Raw genomic sequence first — 23,792 nt, forward strand, 5'->3', positions numbered from 1 at the left:
TGTAATTTATGTTCATGAATATGTAGAAATGAAAGTAAGTTTGCATTTAGTTGGTACATTTTGCATTCAATCATTCTTATAATGTTAGTAAATGATTCTTAGTAAATGGCTCAACCAACCACAATCACGAATTAACATACCAGTAACAGTGCTTGGCTCTACCAACCACAATCACAAATTAACATAGCAGTAACAGCACGGTATACATCACAAATTAACATAGCAGTAAATCCTCAATACATGTCTACATAATAGCCAGTATACATATAACTTTGTAACTCAATACAAGACCCAATGAGTATCGCTTTCACATCATCACATTCTTAAGAATGTACAACTTAAAAGTGCATAAAAAGAAATGCTAACAATGTACTTGAAATCTAAGTTCTCAAAGATGAATTCAAGTAGAAGAAATTGTTGGGTAGTTCAATTAAAAAAATTCTAATGGAATTCCATCTTCAATGATCCTACCATCGAGCTCTATGTGAATTCTTGGTGTACTTATAAATTTATGTCTCAAATTTCTTCAAAAACTTTATCACGAGAATTTTTTCTTCTTGTAAATCAATCCTTTTAACACTTGTAATATTATTCGAACTAATCGATGTATGGATATATTCATATCTCTTTCGTTTCACTTTTAGGTTAGACAATGATTGATCATTTATATCAATAGAATATTTTTTGTGAAATAAAGTCAAATTTCCACAATGATCACATTTTTTACCACCAACACATTTATTTTGGTAAAATAATTCATGACTTTCTCTTTCACATAGAATTTCGAATATGAAACCATGGATAGTGGAAGGAGGAGGTTAATTTTTCCAAAATGTTTTACCAAAATTAAGGAAGGTCATAATATAATTGAAATTCCACATGATAATGACAACAACAAATGTCGTGTATAGTGATAGGTTTAACATACCATGGATTTTGTTGCACAAAAGTACTGATTGAGACATTAATTCCACGATTATCTTCTATGAACTTATTGAACAACTCTATCTAAGTGGTGTCCAAGATATGTTTTGCTTGTTCTTCAAACGGATTTCATGTTATTCTTCGTTGCATCACATCCCTTGCTTTTGGTGAAACACATGAATTTTTCATCCAATATTCATATATTATTTTTTTAACATCTTCTCCAAGTCTATTTTTTATGGTTTCCTACAAATAACTGCCCAACAAGTGAGCTCATCATTTACATATATTTGCAATCAAAAATTCCTATGTTTGTGCAATGTTTTTCCTGAGGTCCCTAATAATTTTGCCATAGATTTTATAAAACGATTTTCTTTAGTACTTGATGAAATCACTGCCATTTGTATTTATCTACGTGCATGTACATTGTTTTTCTTTCTATATCTTCCAAAAAAATTTAGAGCACTATTTATATTTCGAATCACATTTTCCTTCACTTTTTTATTTTTTGTTGATTTTTGAATACCCAATAGAGTTGTAGTGTATTTTAATTTCTTTGATGTTAAGAGACCTCTCAAAATTTGAGCTTGATATGTCACACTTTTATCTTTGAAGAACTTCTCAATAATGACCTTAATACGATATCATATAACATGGTCAACATTTTTATCTCCATATATGTCAGTGTCAACATTTTCTAACATCTCATCGTCAATATTGATTTCATCTGTACACATGAAAATTAAATGTAAATTGGTATAAATATTCATTAAATAATAAAATTGAAAAATAGAGTTTGAATGAAATTGAAATTAATAAACATGTATAATTTCAATAATACACATGACATATATATATACATACTTGATGGTGATTCAACTTCTTCACTTGAGTCTCTTTCAACATCTTCAACAACATCATCAATCATTGGTTCATTATCTTTTTCACTTTGTCTTTCAACATTTTCAATCTCATCATTATTTTTCATTTATTTTAACGGTCATCGATGACAAACACAAGTCTTGCCAAATGTGGTTTTAGTTCGGCCGAACTGTTTTAACCTGCAACTCTGCAACAGCTCGACTTTGGTCACCTTTTTCCAACTTTGGAATGCTTAAACTCCATTAAAAACTTGGTGAATTTATTGTCGGAACCAATACCAGCATTTGCATAATTGAATCTACTTTCAGTGGATATAAATTTTATGGAATTTCATAAAAAATTATTAATTTTAATTAATTTTCTAAAAAAATGTGTGCAAAAAAATTTTGAAGTTCATTATGATTAAGTGAAATCAAAAAATTGTATCTTCCAAAATACACTAAAAAAATATGAAATTGTTATGGTTCATTATATTGGTTCGTCTTCTGTAATGGATAGTTTTTAGTTTTTTTGTTTATAACTAATATGTTGATATGTTTGACGCTCATCTAAACATCTTCAAAATCTGCAGTTTTTTTCATATTGGTTCAATTCAAAATATTCTAGTAATTATGATGTGCATCAGTTGGTTTCGTAAATATAATGATATCGAAGTAGATTCCATCTAGATTGTTGCAACACTTTATTTTTTTCAAAAAAAAAACCGTCAAGTTAACAAAAAATACATTAGGCTCAAAAACATGACGTGTTATGAATCCCTTGATTTTTAAAGAACACACAGTCAAACAATTGCTAAGTTGACATATCAAATGTGAATTAAGCTAATAAAATTTCTGACAAGTTTTATTTTTATTATAAAAGAAATTCTGAATAGAAAAATTTCTTTAGATTGCAAAAGTTGTAACCCAACTTCACATTTTCACCCTTGATTTCTATCTTTCTTCTTGTTCTTTGGATTCTCCGTACATTGATTTTTGTAGTGACCCATCTTGTAACAATTGTAACATTCAATCTTAGATAGGTCCACTTTCTTACTTGGTCCTTTGAACTTCTTGAAGGTTCATTTCTTATTGTGATGAGTAGAATAAGCATTGGAGGTGTTTTCTTCTTCATCTTCTTTCTTGTTGATTACTAATAATATTCGAGCTTATTCTTGACTACATGCATTCCACATTTGTTTGAATGTTGGAGTATTGTTAATTTTAGGTGTGTGCTATGCTAGAGCAATTTATTTAATTTCTTTTCCATATTAGCAATCACATCAGCATAAACTAAACTACAGATAGAACATAAATATAAATCGCAGAAGAGAAGCCAAGACAAGAGGACACAAGATGTGGCGCAAGCCAGGGACAAACCCCACAATGTGTGGGGAAACCCTTTATCAATTCTTCTTTTATGTTCTTCAAAGTTCAATAGAGAGAGAGAGAGAGAGAGAGAGAGAGAGAGAGAGATAGTACATTTACAACAAAAGTCAACCCTTTGACTCATCTAGATCAAAGCATAGATCATCTCCTATAACGATGATGCATGAGATCAGTTGAAGACATTATACTTCAACTAATTCTCCAAGATGACGGCTTCACCTATCCATTTCGTCCATTTGCTACATCTTACCGTGGAGCACCATCTCATCTGTTTTCATCATCATGCAGCCTCATCCATCATCATGCTGCCTCATACATCAGCATGTTGCCTCATACATCAGCATGCAATCTCATTGCCAATCATGTTGCCCCTTTACATTATCATTATCATGTTGTTCTTCATAGTCCCATTACTAATCATACTCATATACATATATATTTATTGATCACCAATTATAATTCATACCCTTATAGATCTGGCTGGGAGAATGCCGAGATATATTATGAAATCATAGTGATCTTCTATACTAGAATAGTTCTGCAGAGAAAGTATCCCTTCTGATTCAAACCCTAACCATTGCTAACCATTATGCTGAGACTGCTACAGGAATACCACCTAGATTTACTTCATCAATGGTAAGGTGTTACAGCATATAAAGTTTCCATGAACAACGTTGAGAAGTCTCCATGACTGCGTATGGTCTTCCAGAATTATACAGACAGCTCTTCATTCAACCGAGATCCTTACAAGTGTGCCATGACTGTACCATACCCTACGTATGAGTCTTTTATGAACTGTGTATAAATGTCTTCAATGAACAGCGTATAGTGTATAGGGTTTATAGCGTATCAGTGTACCATGAATAGCGTATAGGTTTCCTTTCCATATATTGCGGTTCTTCTATCCCAGTGGCTTCATACATCTCCATTGCGCGGATTCATGACAGCGTTGGATTATTGCCTGCGTATATATATATATATATATATATATATATATATATGTCCTGCGTATATGTATATCCGACTGTCCTGCGTATATGTATATCCGACTGTCCTGCGTATATGTATATCCAACTGTCCTGCGTATATGTATATATCTGACTGTCCTGCGTATATATGGCTATTGCATTCATGATCAGTGTTCTGACTGCGGCTTTTTTATTTTACAGCGGCTACATTTATGTTGGACAGTGTATAAGTGCTCCAAGCAATGCATATATATATATATATATATATATGTTGTGTGTAGACTGCGTTTAGGCTGCTACAGGCAGCGTATGAAGGCTTCTTGGATAGCGTATCACTGTCACCCTTGACCGTGTTTAGGGATGCTCCATTACTAAGGCTTGATCTCCTCTAACTGTGGCTCCATGCCTTGACTGCGTTTCCTTTTTATGAAAACGTATAACTGCATCTAGGGCATCACTTAATTGTTTACATTGTTGTGTGGATTAAGGCAACGTATTATAGCTAGGTCATCATACTCTTTAGTGTCTCTCCTTCTCTAAAAAAACCAAAGACATGGAGAGGAAATCACCTAAAGAGTGTGTCCTCTAATGACTCCAAATCCTCTCTTATTTATACCAAAATGCAGAGGTTGAATAGACACGTCGGTTGGGCTTCTGAGCCTACATAAGATGCTGGTCGGCTTGATCATAATTCCGTAATCAAAATAAATTCATATCTCCATAAATACTTATCGGAATCGGATGATCTTTGGATCAACCCTATACCTCTTGACGAGAGGGATCCAATAAAAATATCAGCTTCCATAAATAAGTTGACCCACATGGGGTTTGGCCCTAGTTTCCAATTTAACACTCCCTCTCAACTAGGGAGAACTCCATCCGATGATCCATAAATCCGACTATACTATCTCTGCCATCAGTGCCCTGCACTGCTCTGCCCAACTCTGCTCAGCTCTGCTGGCTTTGCTATGCTCTTCTAAGCTCTGCTAGCTCTGCTCAGCTCTGTTGGCTCTGCTCTGCTTTGCTCAGCTCTGCTAAACTATGAAGAAGAAGAATTGATCGAGAATGTCTCATACCATTCTCCACTGACCCAAAGTCAGTCTCAGAGTGCGTACCACTGGTCCCAGACCAGTCTCAACCGACCCATAGTCAGCTTCATAGTGTGTACCACTCTCACTAGTCCCAGACTAGTACTGCACTGACACGAAGTCAATCTCGAAGTATGTACCATTGGTCCCAGACCAGTCTCAACCGACCAGAAGTCAACATCATAGTATGTACCACTATCACTAGTCCCAGACCAGTACTGCACTGACACGAAGTCAGTCTCAGAGTATGTACCATTGTTCCCAGACCAGTCTCAACTGACCCGAAGTTAGCGTCATAGTATGGTACAACTCCTACCACTGGTCCCAGATCAACGGAGGTCATCCTAGCATAGGGAGTATGGTAGATACAAAGATGCGTCCATCGATACTACTATGGTCCCTAACTTCATTTCCCTGCTTATTGATCAGATGAGAGGTACTTCCCATGAGTCCCAGACTGCATGGGTAGGATGCCTCAACAGGATAACTAATCAATCCTGTCCTCATAGGAGAACATATCAATCCTACTACAATCGCCATGGAGAAAAAATCAATCCAGGCCTCACAGGAGAACACATCAATCCTGCTACAATTGCCATGGAGAACACATCAATCCAGGCCTCATAAGAGAACACATCAATCCTGCTACAATCGCCATGGAGAACACATCAATCCAGGCCTCACGAGAGAACACATCAATCCTGCTACAATCACCATGGAGAACACATCAATCCAAGCCTCACAGGAGAACTAATCATCCTGCTACAGAGGAGAGTGAATCATCATGTTCCATAAGAGAGCGAATCATCTTGTCCCACAAGAGAGCGAATCATCTTGTTCCAATGCGCACCACCAAGGTAGGGTGAGTCACCCTGTGGTCTTATGTTGCTCGAGTAAGAACCAAAAGCCCTCTAGAGCTCCCAGAGCTCAATGTATGCAACATGCATGACCCTTTTACAAAGGTCTCTCGACGACTCCAAGTCGTTCGAGAAAATCACAGATTTGATCTTTCCCCCAAGGCTTTAGCGACCTGTACATCATCTCAGTGTGATGGAGCCTCCTTGCTCATCAACTTTCCATATCCTATATAAGGCAGTATCTGATGTCTGTCTGCTGGAGCAATTGTCGAATACGAGATTCCTCAATAATCGAATCCCACCTCTGGTTGTCATAAAGAAAAACAGCTCACTTAAGAGCTTCCGCAACCATGCAGCTTCATACAAGATCATACTCATAGCCATGTATTCGGTCTTGGCGGTGCTTATAACGATCGACTTCTACTTCCTGCATCGAAGCAGAATCCAAAGAGAACCATCACTGAAAATTTCTCTAGTGATCCTCCACACTGCCTGCCCATTTAGCCTTCGAATAATAATGCAATTTCATTTTTCCGGCAGTGTATCTTAATCCATGAGAGATTGTGCCCTGAAGATATCTCTGAATATTCTTGGCACCAATCCAGTGAGGCTCAACCAAATATGAGCTCACCATGCTAACTGCAAAACATATGTCCAAACGGAGGTTCACCAAGAACATCAATGCGAATGAGTTTATGAAACTCAGAGGCATTCCCAAATCTGGTCCGACATCACTACCATATAACTTACGATCCTCGAGGTAGTCACAATATTGCAGTTCAGTTTATCATTCCACATCTGGAATCCAACTCCCTCTGTCTTCTACAAATGAGAGGGTCTGCACCTATCAGACATAGGTGCCGGTATGAGAGGTCTATCATCCTCAACCTTCAGGTAATGGTTTGGATCGGTTTCACTCTTAGTGAATCTCAACTTCATCTAACAGCTATCAATCCTCTCATATTACGCCTGGGGTGCTTTGCTTCAAGCCATAGAGGGCTTTCTTCCACCAGCCTATGTGAGATTCCTGATCATCAATCTCAAACCCCTCGGGTTGTTCCACACCTGTGGACCTGCTACATGAGGGAAATGGTCCCTTTGTAAGATTTTCCTTCGGTACATCTCAGACATGTACTTTCATGCTCTTTTTTTTTTCTTTCTTTGTCACCATTTGACTCATAGGCCTCTAGTGTTGTGTCAATGGACATGGTCCCCAGTGGAATTCCTGCAACTTGATACAACCTTGAACTCAAAAACATCTTCGAAAATTCAATTTTCAAACACGTACCTTTCCATTGACGAATGTTACCATAAAACCTTTGACTTCCATTCCCTTTTCAAGATAGGTGGCATCGGCTCCAAGTGTAGTCCCACGATTGTTTCCCTCTCTACCAAATTAGAGAGTGCACCCTTCTATCCGATGAAGTGCCTTGAAGCACTACAATCAATATTCCATATTCCCAAAGAATCTGAAGGAGAGGGCCAATACAAGATAACACTTCTTTATCAGAAACAGTATTTGATTCTTCTTACCTCGGGTTCCTTGCTTCCTTGAAGAGTCGGTCGTGTCTTTGATGGCCTGCATCTCTGTCATTCGGACACTCCTTCGCATAAGGGCCGAACTCATAACCAAGACATCTACCTTTCCATTCACCCTTAGATCCGAACTTCACAATGAATTGATCTTAAGGTATGCCATCAGAAACTTCTGTTTCGTCATTCTAATACCATTATTTGCTTCAACTTCACTCTAGGTGAATTATGAGGAACCCATTGATCCTTTTGTCTTGTCCCAACTGTCTTCGGTGATTGCTCTTTCACTCTTGCTTGGGCATTGTCTTCACCTCAGCTCTGATACCATGTTAATTTTAGGTATGTTCTATGCTAGAGCAATTTATTTAATTTCTTTTCCATATTAGCAATCACATCAGCATAAAGTAAACTGCAGATAGAACATAAATATAAATCGCAGAAGACAAGCCAAGACAAGAGGACACAAGATGTGGCGCAAGCCAGGGACAAACCCCACAATGTGTGGGGAAACCCTTTATCAATTCTTCTTTTATGTTCTTCAAAGTTCAACGGAGAAAGAGAGAGAGAGAGAGAGATAGTACATTTACAACAGAAGTCAACCCTTTGACTCATCTAGATCAAATCATAGATCATCTCCTATAATGATGATGCATGAGATCAGTTGAAGACATTATGCTTCAACTGATTCTCCAAGGTGACAGCTTCACCTATCCATTTCGTCCATTTGCTACATCTTACTGTGGAGCACCATCTCATCTGTTTTCATCATCATGCAGCCTCATCCATCATCATGCTGCCTCATACATCAGCATGCTTCCTCATACATCAGCATGCAATCTCATTGCCAATCATGCTGCCCCTTTACATTATCATGATCATGTTGTTCTTCATAGTCCCATTACTGATCATACTCATATACATATATATTTATTGATCACCAATTATAATTCATACCCTTACAGATCTGACTGGGAGAATGCCGAGATATATTATGAAATCATAGTGATCTTCTATACTAGAATTCTTCTGCAGAGAATGTATCCCTTCTGATTCAAACCCTAACCATTGCTGACAATTATGCTGAGACTGCTATAGGAATACCACCTGGATCTACTTCATCAATGGTAAGGTGTTACAGCATATAAGGTTTCCATGAACAACGTTAAGTCTCCATGACTGCGTATGGTCTTCCAGAATTATACAGATAGCTCTTCATTCAACCGAGATCCTTACAAGTGTGCCATGACTGTACCATACCCAACGTATGAGTCTTTTATGAACTATGTATAAATGTATTCAATGAACAACGTATAGTGTATAGGGTTTATAGCGTGTCAATGTACCATGAACAGCATATAGGTTTCCTTTCCATATATTACGGTTCTTCTATCCCAGTGGCTTCATACATCTCCATTGCGCGGATTCATGACAGCATTGGATTATTGCCTGCTTATATATATATATATATATATATATATATATATATATATATATATATATATATATATATATATATATATATATATATATATATATATATATATATATGTCCTGCGTATATGTATATCCGACTATCCTGCGTATATGTATATATCTGACTTTCCTGCGTATATGGGGCTATTGCGTTCATGATCAGTGTTCTGACTGCAGATTTTTTATTTTACAGCGGCTAAATTTATGTTGGACAGTATATAAGTGCTCCAAGCAGTGCGTATATATATATATATATATATATATATATATATATATATATATATATATATATATATATATATATATATATATATATATATATATATGTTGTGTGTAGACTGCATTTAGGCTGTTATAGGCAGCGTACGAAGGCTTCTTGGACAGCGTTTCACTGTCACCCTTGACCACGTTTATGGATGCTCCATTACTACGGCCAGATCTCCTCTAATTGTGGCTCCATGCCTTGACTATGTTTCCTTTTTATGACAGCGTATCAGTGCATCTAGGGCATCACTTAACTGTTTGCATTGCTGTGCGGATTAAGGCAACGTACTGTAGCTAGGTCATCATACTCTTTAGTATCTCTCCTTCTCCAAAAAAACCAAAGACGTGGAGAGGAGATCACCTAAAGAGTGTGTCCTCTAATGACTCCAAATCCTCTCTTATTTATACTAAAAACGTAGAGGTTGAATAGACACACTGGTTGGGCTTCTGAGCCTACATAAGATGTTGGTCAGCTTTATCATAATTCCATAATCAAAATAAATTCATATCTCCATAAATAGTTATCGGTATCGGATGATCTTTGATCAATACTACACCTCTCGACGAGAGGGATCCAATAAAAATATCAGCTGCCATAAATAAGCTGACCCACATGGAGTTTGGCCCTAGTTCACAATTTAACAAGTATCCTTCCAACTGTTCAGTCCTAATGCAAAAGAACTCCAAGATTTTGGTAGTCCTAGAAGAGCAGTAATTACGAGCTCCTTTTCTGAAACAAATTCATCTATTGCTTGGAGTTCATCTCTGATTCTAGATATCTTTATAAAGTAGGATGATACAGTATCATCTTTTGTCATTTTAATAGTCCTTATTCATTCTTGAGGCTTTCTATTTGACCAATGTTCTTGATGGTTAACAATTTGGAGAGAGCCTCATAAATTTATTGAGCGGAATTTATGTTGGATATGTATGGAATTAGGTTGTCCTTAACTCCATCCACTATTAGGTTCATAGCCAAGATTTCGATTTCTTTGAAATTTTCTTTTTTAGCTTCACTTTATTCATTTGTAGGATTCTTGTTTTTTTCCTGAACAAAATCCAAAACTTTTTTCTTTTCAAGAATGAGATCTATCCTCTTTTTCCAAGCCCTATAGTTAGAGGCACCTTCTAGTTTGTTTTCTCCTTTCATTGATTTTGACATAGTTCTTGTAGATATTAGTCTTATCTCCTTATATGATCATTTTTCCTTAATGCCCTTCCTTTGATTCCCTTTTCCTCATTAAATCTTCAACCTGCCTTTTTCTTTCTTCTTCACCTTAGCTCTAATACCATGTTAGAAAATCAGAAAGGCAGAAATATTTTCTTATATTGATAATTACTTGTGATATTATTATGTTTTATTACTTCTTTATGTTATTCCTTTATCTTTGTCTCATCAAGCAATTATCTAGACAAAAACATGAAGATCATGGACACCAAATGTAGGCACTCAGCCAGGCCTAAAACCCGTATTTAGGAGAAAACCCAGTCAAAAAATCTTCCTTAAGTAGGTTCAAATGAGATAGACCAAGACCCTAGACCAAAAAACCTTCCTCCTCCACCAATTCAGCCTTCCAATATTATTTAGAAACTTCCAGTAGTCTCTTCTTGTCCAGCAACTACAACCCAACAACAACCCAGAAATTTCGGCCCCAACTTCTCCAGAATTTCGACCCCCAGCTACTACAAAATTTCAGCCCCTGCAACACTTCCAGAACTTTGTAGGTATGGAATAGGAGAGACAAAAATTGAATTTTATTGCTTCGTAACTTCCTCCTTCACCTTCACTAGGGTTTCTTCTTTCTTCCTTGGATTTAGTACCCTTTTCTAGCTTCCATCTACAGTAGATCGAAATTCTTGTGTGTGAGATCAAATTTCTCCAAATGAGGTCGAGTTGCTGCTCTTTTATAGTGTTTTTTCCCCTTAAATTAGACTGAATTTTCTAGTTTGAGGCTAACTTGGTGGAAGAGGCTTAATTGACCTACTTTACAATAAAATAAATTTATTTCTTGACAAATAGAGCCCTAGAAGGGTCTTTTACATTATGACATGGACAAGGACACTTGAAATAAATCCTAGAAGCCTTCAAATGAGGCTTTGACCTAAAAAAAACTGACCCAAGCATGAAACACATGCTTTAATAAGTCAATTTCTTTAATAATGAAATTTCTTTTTCTTTATTTTGACAAATAAATTACATCAAGACTCAAGTACAATTATTAAGGCTGACACTAGTTACATTCTTTAACACATACTAGAGTTGAAAGAGCTCTAAATGTAGTTGGAAGGGTTGTTGAAAAATGGGTATATATGCCCAAGTGTATCACCTTAGGAAGCCCTAATGTTTTTTGTCAAAATGGAAGATGGAACATTGAGATTATGAATTGATTTCAAGTAGCCAAATAATGTTATGGTCAAGAACAAATGTCATTTAGCAATGATAGATGACTTATTTGACCAACTAAAACGAACCAAGTTCCTTTCCAAGATTGACCTAAGATCAAGCTACCATCAATTAAGAATTAAGGAAGAGGACATAGATAAAAGTTCCTTTAGGATAAGGTATGGACACTATGAATTTGTATTAGTGCCATTTGGATTAACAAATGCACCGATTGTTTTCATGTGCTTAATGAAGAAAATTTTTAGAAAATACTTGGATAAGTTTGTCATTGGTTTTTTAGATGACATATTGATTTATTCAAAATGAGAGAAAGAGAATTAGTAGCACTTAAGGATGGTACTACCAGTACTAAGGGAGAACCAACTATATTCCAAATCAAGTAAATATTCAATTTACCAAAATTAGATCCACTGCTTGGGACATATCCTCTTAGAATAAGGAATAGTAGTGAAACCATAGAAGATACAAGCAATCAAAAGTTGGCCAACACCAAGAAATGTGATTAAAGTAAGATGATGCATGGGACTAGTCGGCTATTATAGAATATTTATTCAAGGCTTCTCAAAATTTTATCATCCCATCACTTCTTTGCAAAAGAAGGGAATAAAATTTGAATGGACAACAAAGTGTGAGGAATGTTTTCAACATGTAGAGAAATTATTGTAAATTTTTCCCATTTTGAGAATTGTTGATCCAAATGAGGAGTTTGATGTGTGCATATTGCATGCAATGAAGGGCTTGGTGGAGTCCTTAGGCAAAATGGCCATGTAATATGTTATGAATCTAGGAAATTTAATATGCATGAGGAAAATTATGCGACTCATGAGTCCTCGGAGTTGGAAAACATTAGTGCATGCTTTAAATATGTGGACACATTACCTCATGGAAAAGAGGGTTGAGTTGAAGACAAACCATAGTGGTCTCAAATGTTTATTTGAATAACCAAATTTGAATGCAAAAGAAGTTAGATGGTTGTAATTTCTTATTGAGTATGACTTTGACATAGACCACATGAAAGGTAAGGAGAACTAGTTATTTGATTCAATCAATAGAAGAACACATGAGATACATGCTACATCCATAAGCATGTATATATCATATTTAAACATTATAATTTTAGATAAAATCATATTATAAATATTTACAAGTGAAATAAGCACTACAACAAGGTAAATTATAGCTAAAGTATAAAAATTATGAGCTAAAAGAGGATGGAATCCTCATGTATGGGCACAAAGGTTATATGCTAGATTCACAAGAGTTGAAATATGTAATTTTTAAATAAATGCATGATGTTGCTTACAATGGACATTCAAGCTACCAAAAGATCATTGAAGCCATAAAGAATTAATATTCTTAGCCAAGATTAAAGAAGGATGTGGCTATTTATATATCTGAATTTATGTAGTGTCAAAAGGTGAAGGTTGAATATGGGAACCCAACTGGTTTACTACAACCATTTCCCATTTCAAAATGGAAAGAGGAGATATTTATCGTTGATTCTATAACCAAATTGAACAACAAAATGAAGCAATATGTTTGACTAGTCATGGTGGTGTTGGACAAGTTAACCAAAGTAGCTCATTTTATTATATGTAATATAGATCGCAAGGCAATGGACATGGCAGAAATTTATATTGAAGAAATTTTCAGATTACACAGAGTGCCTCAAGTTATTATATCATACAAAGATTCCAAATCTACATTGAATTTTTTTGTAACACTCCCTTCCAAACCGTTGTACTATCTCTAGATATGGAAAGTGTTACTTATGACTTAAAGTGACCCTCACGATTTATTGTGAAGATTGGGATACAAAAATTCTCTTTTTCCAACTTTGTTAGAACACAACAAATTCTACCACCATGTTCAGATTTTTGAGATCTTTCCAATGATATAAATTTTATCTCAATTCGACTCTTGGATTGAAGGTTATTCCCTTTTAAAGTTTCACCAATTAATTAGTGCCATATCAGTTAGGAACCTCGTGTGGCACCCACTAGTGGCTTACATAGCCATTGTTAAATCAGTGCAGCTTACCACTCGTGTGTGACATGATTAGATTTGGTCAACTGCCCACATCCATCTTAGGGCCCCATTTCCTACTCGATAATTAACGGGGGGGGGGGGGCATTTTGTCACTTATGTTACTAAAGTCCCCACACCTTCCCTGAGTGTGCCATATGCCTCCACATGATCTACCTAATCAAATAGTGGAAGAGCCATTTCACCCTGCCCCCCCCCCGAGTCTACCTGACGATTAAGGAAGGTGGGGTCCCAAAAATTTTCGTATATGTCCTTCTCCTTCATGGCACCACCTCCTCTCTTCTACAATGTCACTTTGCTCCACATCACCCTTCTTACACCTCGTCTTGTTGAGGTCATGTTTTCATCATGGTGACATCATCCTACCAAGTCTTCATACAATCGTTACATGGAATCCACATAGACTTACCAAGCCTTCGTGGTGCCTACGACCTTAACTCAGTTTCCTAGGTCCCACAAGGCCCAACCCCCTTCATGCAATTTAAAAAGATCATGTTTTATTTAGTCTTGGGGAAATCCAACACTACAAACAATTATGATATGTGCAACCTCCTAGATCCTCCAAATCATTGATAACATATATGCTAACCTTGACATCCGACTCTACTAACATTTAAATTAAGCATAAAGTCTCAGATCCTCTGAATCCTAGATAACTCATCACAGGTATTTGCGTCCAGTGAAAACCCTTGGATCACCCATATCCCATACTTTTTCACCAAATGAAATAACATCTAGCTCCACCGAAGTGGGGCCCTCACAATATTTCGTCACTCGACCGACTTCACTATAGATTATCTAGACTATTTCAATCCGGTGCATTCCCAAAAATGCATAGGGTCTAACAAGTTGGACTTCTGGATTCTCATATACCTCCATCAAACTTGAAGTACATCAACCCATTTTTAATATACGGATGCAATAGACAACAAAAATCTAAAATGGAATCCAACCTAGATACATTTCCTTGCCCTTAATCCATCCAGACTTAGATAAGAATCCTTTTCTTGAAATACTTAGAAATTATAAGAACTTCAAAGGAATTTTCCAAGGTTCTCCTTGAAGTAGGGCATTGCTCTAGACACCCATTTTATAGAGATAAAACCATTATCCAAACACAAACCGTTCTACTCATTATACTTATTCATCATACATTCCATGGATCCCAAACAAATATTATCATATATATTGATATATCATATATTTCATAATTCTTAGTCCTTTACCAAGAAAGATAAGCATAGTATTAAGCAAATTAATATCCAAAGCATATCATCCAATGAAGGTTACCCACTATAACAATTTAACAAATTCTATTAAGGAGGAATACAATACCATGCAAATAACTCTCTGACTCATGAGAATATTAGCAAACACATGGACCTCCAAGTCCTTCATAACCATTAGAATACATGCATAAAGCATACCATCATAAGAAAATAGGAATATTACATTCCTCCATTAGTAATGTCAACACCTACATTTTCATAATACGTATCACACATTATTTCATAGTGCAACACATATACAAGTAAATACAATTTTCTCATTAACTTGAATGACTGGAAATTGAGGGAGGGACTTCAACTCTCCACCCAACCATAGGTCAGCTACACTGAAATATTTCTTACCTCATTCAGAATCTAAATAGTTAAGTGCTCAAGGGAATTCACATCAATACAAGTCAACCAAATGAGAGAGAGAGAGAGTACATTGTCCAAGGGATTCACAACCACCTCTAGCATTAAGCACAATAGTGACTCCATTTCCTCTCAAAATAGATCACATGGATTCACCCTAGGCATAGTTAAGGTCTTCTTATTCCAGGAGTATGATCTCACTCTAAGGCTGGTTCACATTTTGATTTTCAATACAAGCACTACATGAACCTAAAGCACACTATCTACATGGTTCACAACTGCCTCTAGCAGTAAGCACCATAGTGTCTCCACCTGCTAAGTAGTTCATAGCCTTCTAACAAGCACCCCAGTGTTTTATTCATCCTTCAACTAACTGGTTCACATCCCCAAGGAAAACACTTAGAGGTTCCCAGCTGATACAACTAGCACTAGTGGGTTGAATTCTCCACTGAGACTTCACTATCCCATCACATAATTAATACATGTCACTAGTCATACACCTGAAAATCACATGGAAAATCGTTATGTCTTCTCTTCTCTTCCCTCCATGCCAAGATCCTTTGTGTCCTCCCACATTGGTTGTTCCTTACATTCTCTTATATGATCTCTCTCACATTTCTGATCTGCACCTCTATGCACACTTATCTCTCTTATGTTTTTCTTCCTATCAGTATCTTTTGTTGTCGACCCTATTATTTTCCTCTTTCTTGTTGGCCACACCAACGTACATTGTGAGGAAATAGATGGCATGGGGTTCATCCTTTTTCTTAGGAAACCCATACTCCACATCTGTGGCTATTATGAAAACCATTAAATTTAGTTAGGGAACTAGTAACCTGAATAAATGAAGTAGCCCAGGTTATTCACTTCCAAAGAAAGTCCTCCTCCTTAGTCTTTGAATTTGTGTCCACTCCGCTAGGCTATTCATTATTTATATTCCACATTATTTACATGAATTACAATTCATAGTGACATTTACAATAGGGGGAGCAAAAATGGTTGTCATAGACCCCACTCCCTTAGAGGAACACCGTCCTTAGTGTCCAATACACCAAACACAAAGTTAAACAACAAGATGTATATATACACAGCTCTTTTTACATTTCATTTACACAGTAAATAAAAATGGGCATCATACCCTCATATGATCATCCATTCCCCAACTGTCTTCACCTGATCCTGTTGTACTACTCAACAACCCCCCCCCCCCCCCATTAAGGTTAATAGTAGAACTAATAAATAATGGGGACCCTTTTGATTTAGTATAAAATCCCTTAGTTTTAATAAAATAAGACAATATTAATTTTATTTTTCCAAAAAAATTGAATAAATGAGAAATCTCCCTTATGAGAGCCTTCATATTAGAGCTTAGGCCCGCAAGACATATTCACAAATAAGATACCCATATGCTTTTGTTTAAAATCTATCAACGATAGAAATTTATCGAAATATTTTAAATATTGTAACATGTCCCCATAGGATAAGTTTTTTTTAAGGGTGGTTCACAGACACCAGGTAGCCGCTACATCCATGGGAAAAATCCAGGTAGATCAACCTGAAGGGATCTACCCGCTAGCCAAACAAGCAGGGCCTAACCCCAAGGGTGTCAAGGAGATTTGACCCCGTGACCTCCCAACTAGAGAAGTAATTAGCTACAGGAACATGACCAATTGAACTAACCCTTGGGGCTGTCCCCATAGGATAAGTTGGGATAAAACCTTCCCCAATTAAATTTTTCAAATGTTTTAAGTCTAAAAGTAATAAAGCGCTTCTTTGCAAATATAATAATAAAGACCCAACCCCACAGGATTTCCATGTAGCATTATCAGAGCTTCTAAATATCAAAGTTTTCAATGTGAGTGTCACTCTAAAAAATTCGATATCTCGATCCCCCGATCCTTTGATGCCCCTTTTCTTACCATCCTCTGATAAATGACATCGTCAATACTACGATATCCTCACATCACTGATACTCTGATATCCTCATATCGTCGATCTCTGGTATTCCTAATCCTCTGATCTCCGAAAAAATCCCCCTATTCATATCAAAACTTTCATAATCAAGACTTCCAATCAGATTTCACTCTTTCCAAGCCCTGACATCAAATCTCTAATATAGGACCTCTGATATCCCCTCCCGCTTATATTTTTCAGCATTACAAAAGCATATCAGAGAGTAAGAATATCACATGTTTCGATGATACAACCATAAGATTTCTCTGATATAATCCTCTGATATGCTGACATGTACAAAAGCCCATGTGAATCCATGTTCTATCATTTAATAGCCAAATGTAATGAATTTATGATTTCGAAGTTCTAAATTATTTCATTATTGCCACTCGATATCACTAGATTTTTCTCATAAAAGACATAAATTAATATTAAATTTGTTATTCTCTCTAAGGAATTCTTCAGCTAAGGAAGTTTCTGCTTATTCTTGTGTTTTCCTTTGCATGCCAGCTCCGATAAGCAAAGCTCAGCAAAAATGTCTAGGGCAACTAAACCCAAGAAGAAATTCATTGTTCAACAGCAACCAATCATTCCTCCACCTGAAGCTATTGAAACTTTTGCATTATTCTCAGACACAACCTGCACTCCCGATGCTGGAAGCTCTTCTAAGGAAGCCATTTATAAAATATTTGAAGATGAAAAACCCAGGGTGATATAGAAAATAGTCACAGCCGAGGATTCTGCCCCTCTTTCTTAAGTTGCTTATAGCGACGTCGCCAATTCATCCCTGCATAGGATTGCAGCTCGGCCCAACATCCTTCCTTATACAGATATGGTTAAATGGGTTATCGAACATTTGAATGTTGCATAAAGGAAATTCATGACTATGAGGAACACAGTTATTGGGTCATTCACCAGCAGTGATTTGAGCAAGATGTATTAGCTACCACCACCCCAGAAAAAATACGACAAGAAATTTATAGAAAAATTCATGAAATAAAATGAGGATCGATCATAGGTAATAAAAGGATGGAGAAGGGATCCCAACAAACACAAGCATGAGGATAAGGGTATGAATGCTACTACTTCCATTGTCAGACCATTCTGTTATATAGTTGCTATGATGTGTAGAATTTTTGGTTACCCTAATACCCAGAAATTCTCAGACCAGTGGGTACCTTTAATTAATGTTGCCTCAAATGGATATGTTATGGATTGGGGAACTATATTATCTGATACTATAAGCACCCAAATCCTACATTATAGGAAAAATCACACTTTCTCTTAGAACATTGTCCCCCCTTTCTATATGAGCGCCTATATAATGGATGTTATATGTTTCACCTCTAATTTTACATCTATGGGATGGAAATGGACCATAGAATACCTTACGTCTATCCATATCTATCATAACATACTCTGGGAATCCAAATACCAACCTCATCTCTATAAAAATTTCCATGGAGTTATGCTTCCCATCCACCAAAGTGTCTTTAATGAGGGAGCTCCTAGACTTTCACCTGAAGCCAACAATGATTTATTATCAATGGGAAGATGGTTTAGAGAATAATTCTTCACTTATATCCAGATCTTTGGTAGCCTTGCAAACCCTCATGTGTTGCCCCTTTATTTTCCTGATAAACTCCTAGCTGAGAGATAGCCTACCAAACTGTAGGGAATGGCCTTTCAAAGGTTATGAAAGATAATAAAAAGACAATGTTGCCTACCTTTCCTATGCAATGTGGTGTCTACACTCTTAACAATTTTAGGCATGCTACTCTTGAGATTGAATAAATTAAACATTTAAATTTCCCAACTATTCCCAATAGATAATATGATCCTAATGATACTACCAAGAATGTCACTAAACAAGTGAAGCTTAGGCAATTCATGAATGAGCCAAACAAATTTGATGATCTATTTCAATCAGTTTCTATATATTCATAGGTTGAGAAACTAGCAACAACACAGTTAACTCTTGAGGAATTGATTTTGTTTAAACAATATAGGAATAAAAGGACAGCTCACTTGCCTATGGATTTATTGATGCTTCATCAAGAAAATACAGGGAAAGATAGAGTTTCAACTAGTACAACACAAGTCCCTAATGTATCTCAGATAAAAGAGATAGGCACTTCTTCTTCTCAAGCAGAAGAAACTCTAACATAAAAAAATCTAGATGCAATTTGGGAGCAATTCACTAAAGAAACAGATCCTAAGAATCTGAAGACTCCATTCTAGATGAAGATTACACAAACCCCTAAAGTTATAGGGAAGACCTCGCTTACTATCGAAGCTCTTGATAAAGCTCTCGACACTAATGATTTAGAAGTCATCCCAGTATTCCCAGCCTCTGAGGTCATTTTTAAAATTGAAGAAATTCCTCCTCTTTATGTGTTTTATAGTCCCAAACATAAAGTTGCGGTCAACAGATAGAGGAAAAAAAAGAGAATTGAATAGACCCAGGCTCTAGTCCATGGTAATGCTTCTTTTGAAGTAATTTGGAAAGATTCTCAAGCTACTCCTGCTAAGGATCTTGGAAGGATTTCATAGTTTGCAGGAGCATATGTCAATGCTACTATTGATAAATCCTCTGAAGTACAACGATTCCTAAGGGGGAAATATGAATGGATTAAGCAGCTAAAACGGGGTTTTGAGAATGAAAAATAAGTAATTGCTCAACAGTGGCAAGCACGGCTTGCAAAACTGAAAAATAACTTCAATGACTTAAAGATTCAACATGAATCTGATCTGAAGAGAAGGGATACTCAAGTTGAGGAACTTCAACAAAAGATAGACCAATTAAAGGTGAATCCTGAGATAACTAAATTCAAGAAGGAAGCAGGAGAACTAAACAATCTCCTTGCTCAACAACAGGTTGCTTTCTGTCATAAATTAGCCACTATCCATGACTTATGCCAATCAAGCGGTTCTTTAGTTAATCAATTGTCTGATCTGAGGACATACTATAGAGAATTTGAGGAGAAGATTTTAGATTATATAGACTGGCAAGATAGTAGTGAGGGGAGATCAGTTCATCTCCCTAAAATTGAAGAATCACATAAAGATATTGTTTCCCAGGAGTGGGAAATAAAACTCAACCATATAGGAATGGAAATCTTCAGTGCCAGGGATATTCCAAACAATCTTGTTGAATCAATCAGTGACAATTTATTACAGGCCAACCTAATTTCAGACTACCCTAAGGATACTTTTCCTGATGTGAAATTGTTAACTAGAACATGGCAAGAATCATCGAAGAGAAGGCTGAGAAAATCAAGAATTTGTCAAAGGTTGACTTGGAATGCCATTGGCACTTCTTAGTTAAATGACATAATCAATGGCTAATGTTGAGGTGTCTCTCCAACACAACCATATGTTTCCAGCACTCAACGATGCACTATTCACTGCACGGATGCGCATACAACCTCATAATCCACCTGAATTAAAGGAAATGACATATATATGTGAACTTCGGCAACGTATGGGAGATCAGCCTTCATCTTAGCCATAGTCAAGTTGTTACAACTACAATATATTATTATCTTTTTACTTTATATTAAGTGTGGTTTGTTGAAACCACTCGAGTCTTTTATGGTACTTTTCTATATTTGTATTTCCATTAGAAATTATAAATACCCTTCATGGATATGAAGAATGGGTTTTGAATTTTGGCAAGAAATATTTTGGTTTTCACTATTGTAACTTGAAGTGATCTTAATAGAAAGCGGATCCATTACTATTTCACTTATGAGCAGAGTCAACATATATAGGGTACTACTATATGTGTATTAGTTTTGTGTTTATGAGATTGAATGGTTATTTTAACTGTGTTTATCATATATGTTTTTGCAGGCAATTGAGAATTTATCACTATTGATGTGTTTGATTGAAATATTTAAGTATATGCATGAACAATGATATCTTATATGTACAATGAGTTTAATCAACTAATTTAATTAACTGTTTAATTAAATTAGTTATCTTAATTCGTTTTAACCTCATAAAGGACTCAATGATCCATATTGTCATGTTAAATGTGAGATCTTTCTAAAGTCACATATATAAAAGAAAGCTTTCCCGGGATAGATATTTTAAGTATATTTATTCCTATCTCTTAGTTTCATTCACACCATTAGCCCCACACTTATATATCACATCCATTTTTGTATATTTTATTAAGGGAAACTGGTCCCATAATTCCTGTCAAAGCCACCATTCCAAACGGAAAAAGAGTTGCCTTAAGTTCCCAACGGGTGGTTTTCCCTTAATCTTGAGGCAGAGAATTTCGAGCCTTCAATAATTCCAAAGTGCTTCCATTACACCTTGACCTGTTCGATTACTCAATTCTAAAGTGTGATCTACCTCTAATCCATAATGCATTATGGCTCTAGTTGGAATTATCATTTAGATTCTGCATGTATCACATACCAATCAACAATATGATTAGTATTATGCAAATACTTTTTAAGCAAAGAAATATGGAAAACATCATGTTCTTTCGTTATGGGTGGCAAGGCTAGTCTGTAAGCCATTGGCCCCCCTCTTTCGAAGATTTGAAATGGTCCAAAAAACCTTGGTGCCAACTTGGCACAATATACTTTTCGCAGTGAACTCTTTCTTGTTCAAATTCTAAGTGCCAAATGGAGTTTGGGTGTGAATGTTACACCTGAACCTCTGTAGGAGATAAATAAGGCAATAGATCACTTCCATGAGGCATAAATCCTCGCTCAAAACTGAGATTTGGACACATAAGGAGTCAATAGAGAGATCTTAGAAAAACAAATACATCCATGTTACTAGAATTAGAATCTTGGCATCCAAATTCTAGAAAAAACTAGCAGAAAGTTGCATGTGGCATTATAAGAACAAATTGGGAAAATTGGCCAAACTTCAAAGGGTCATATCTCTTTACTTGGATTTGAGAATGGGGCATATGAGGAGTTAATGGAAAGATATTGAAGAGAAGAAAACAACTATCCACCCAATATTTTTTATTGGTTAGTATATTTTTCTCTATAAATTTTATCACAATATTCCACTAGAACAATTCATCATAACAAATTTGGTTAAATAATTGAATTTATACTATGAAGGTTAATTTTCCTTTATATATTAGATTAATTAATTTTTTATTTTATGCTTAAATGAATGAAATAACTAAAATGCGATAAGTAGAGAAACAAAAAGACACACACACACACACACACATTAGATAAGTTTTACACTAGGAAATCCTTATGGGAGAGAACCCAACTAGAAGGTGACGTTACTTTGATCTCTTTCCTTTGGTATGGAAATATGCAAGTACAAAGCAAGGAATACTCTCTATAGAGGTACCGAGACTTGTTGCCTATAAGGTTGTTACAAACCTTAACCCCCTCTATTATTATCTCTATGGAACAAAATACAATAGAATATAATGGAACCCCTACACCTCCTAGTGGCCCAGTGTTTGACATATCCTAATAGCCAACTAGGGGTAAGGTTTGACTCCCTTAACCCTTAACTAGAATTATAGTTTTCCACCCTCTAGGGTCTTCTTGAAACTCCACATGTGGCTATCCCCATTGGCATGGTTAATTGGAGTTGACGTGGCATCGTGTCGTACCATAGTAGTCAATATTGTAAGTCAACTTGTGAAAAGCATAACGTTTGCATATAAATTCCATTTGGAAATATTCTTGCACCATTGGAAAGGTATCTAAGTGTGGATTGGTGTCCTAGAGTCCTACACTTGAGGAGGAAATTTTTGACCCCAAAAAATTATATTTTATGCCTCAAAATGTCTCTGGAAGGTTTCAAACCCCAATTCTCCAAACTCATACACACCTGTAAAATGACATTGCAAGTTGATTCCTTCAATTTTTTCCACTCTAAAAGCATCGAGATAGATTAAAATTAATATAATGATCCATTATAGATCAAATTTTCTTAGAAAATCAAAAGAAGGCAAATATTTATCTTAAAGGATGCAAAAATGTGGCATTACAATTTTGTTAAATTATGTCTATCTAATATAACTTGTATCTAAGCACAGTTTGTAGAACCATGAGGACCGAAAGCATGGAAGATTTCTAAGGAACTCATATTCATGAGGAAGAAGTGAGAGGAACGATTATCAATATGGGAAATGTGGAGATAAATTCCAATGGGCATAGGGATAGAGTACAACTAATTTAGTTGATAGGGATTAGGAGAAGTCTAAGAATGGAGGTATAAAGCTAAAGGGAAGATAATGAGAGAAAATTATAGCTCATGGGTAGGAAAATCACATCAATGTCAACCACTACATAGTTTGAACCAACTATAAAGGCAAGTTAAAATGGGATCAAGTTCAAGGCATGGAGAAGAAGGGAAATATCATGCAAGAAGAGAGAATTATATAGCAAC

Source organism: Pinus tabuliformis, chromosome 3_1 (assembly GCF_031772625.1).
Source record: "Pinus tabuliformis cultivar Carrire ecotype Pingquan chromosome 3_1, CPIR1, whole genome shotgun sequence".
In the NCBI taxonomy this organism is placed as follows: domain Eukaryota; kingdom Viridiplantae; phylum Streptophyta; class Pinopsida; order Pinales; family Pinaceae; genus Pinus; species Pinus tabuliformis.